Source organism: Halichoerus grypus, chromosome 14 (assembly GCF_964656455.1).
Source record: "Halichoerus grypus chromosome 14, mHalGry1.hap1.1, whole genome shotgun sequence".
NCBI lineage: Eukaryota > Metazoa > Chordata > Mammalia > Carnivora > Phocidae > Halichoerus > Halichoerus grypus.
In genome coordinates, this window is record NC_135725.1 from 37,686,576 (window position 1) to 37,688,536 (window position 1,961).

A 1,961-nucleotide genomic window follows, 5' to 3' on the forward strand; every position below is an offset into this window, starting at 1 on the left:
AGAAAAACAATTAAAAAAAAAAAAAGGAGTGCTTGGGTGGCTCTGTCGGTTAAGTGTCTACCTTCGGCTCAGGTCATTGTCTTAGGGTGCTGGGATCCGGCCCCGTGTCAGGCTCCCTGCTCAATGGCAATTCTGCTTCTCCCTCTCCCTAGGCGCCTCTCTCCACTCATGCTTTCTCTTTCTCTCTCTTTTTCAAATAAATAAGATCTTTAAAAAAAAGAATCGTAAAAAGAAATTTACCAATTGGAATAATTTGTGTAGAGAATTCTGGACAGAGCAAACAACACATGAAAAGACATGGAGGCTTGAAAAAAATAAAACTTGTTGGGAGAATTAAGATTAACTGGCTATGAACAAACATATTCTGATATCTTCAATAACAACTCTCACTAACGGTTGTACCTCTTCTGGGTTTGTGTCTTAAATATTGGGGCTGTGGGGTGCTTGGGTGGCTCAGTCGGTTGAGTGACTGACTCTTGGTTTCAGCTCAGATCATGATCTCATGGTCCTGGGACTGAGCCCGAGTTGGGCTCTGCACTCAACGGGGAGTCTGCTTGAGGGTTTTCTCTCTCTCCCTCTGCCCCTCCCCCTGCTTCTGCTCTCTCACTCTCCAAAATAAGTAAGTAAATCTTAAAACCAAAAACAAAAACGTTGGGGCTGCCCGTCAGACTCCTATCTCTCAGTTAGGTTTTATTAAGTTACCTCATTTATTTCAGAGTTCTAATTAGCAGCTACTAGTATGTTGATGGTGGCTCTTTAGAAGCTTCCAGCATAATGTTATTTAGATGAGCGAGCCTAATTTAAAGGAGATAATTGGAAGACAGAATAAAACCAGGAAATGTGAAAAGAATAAAAATTGGGAGGCAAGAGAAATTTAAAAGTAACTAATCTCAGTAAGAACTCATATTTAGGTTAATATTGTTACAGATGGTTACATATTATCTATCCATCTATATATACATATATATGTAGATATGTGTATATATGTGGGTTAGTATACAAACATATATTTCTTGCTCTGTCAGATGAGAAAGCCTAAAAGAAAAACACCCCAGCAACAATGTGCACATCATAAGAAATAACACCCCAGCAACAATGTGTACACCCTAAGGACCAAATCTTGGTTTTGAATAATATTCCTTGGAGAATTGCTGTTTCCAGGACTAGGGAAGGAAATGTGTAAGATGAGACTGGAGAATCTTGCTGTGCCAAAAATAAGGAAGTGGTGAAAGAAAACAAAAGCAAAAACACATTAATGCTAGCTTTGGAAGCATAAACTCAAATTAGAATGATACAGAGAAGATTAGCATGGCCCCTGAGCAAGGATGACATGCAAATTCATGAAGTGTTCCATATTGAAACAACAACAACAACACATTCTTGTCAAAGAGCCCATGAGCTAATGGAAAGAGTTTCCAGTGGCCAAAGCTGAAAGGAATAATTAGAACAACAAAATAAAGTAGTATTGGATTATAATGCAAAGTATAAAATAAATGTCCATGATTCTATGAATATAAATAAATGATTTAATGAATTAATGAATGGAGGAAGAAGGGATAAATCTTCCATACAGAATTCCAAATAATTGATTTAGATTTCCTGCCCTAAAGAAGGGGAAATATAACTCTCCACCCATGACATGTGGACTGTGCCACAGAAACTTTGTTCCAAAAGTAAAGTATAGAAATGGGGGGAAAGAGTGACTTCACAGTGGGGAAAATTGCAAACATTCATTTAGGGAGTGAGTAGTCATGGTTAACATTAGCAGTCATAAATAATGTTGATGCTGTGTACTCTTGATATGATATAATGAAAATGATATGTGATCCTCTGTGATCTTCCTCTCTAAAACCCAAGTCTCCATAGGAGAAAAACATGGAGACAGTCCCAGCAGAGGGGCATCCTACAATACGTGACCAGTGCTTCTCAGGAACTCCGACATCATGAAAAAGTAAGTTTGA

At 38.2% G+C, this 1,961-nt stretch overlaps 1 non-coding gene across 1 annotated transcript; it reads left to right on the forward strand.

The window, feature by feature from the left end:
* Positions 1–1,257: 1,257 nt before the first annotated feature.
* Positions 1,258–1,360, forward strand: LOC118528389 (U6 spliceosomal RNA). The gene has a single exon (XR_004913622.2). It is a non-coding gene; the product is annotated as a U6 spliceosomal RNA (small nuclear RNA).
* The last annotated feature ends 601 nt before the right edge of the window (positions 1,361–1,961 follow it).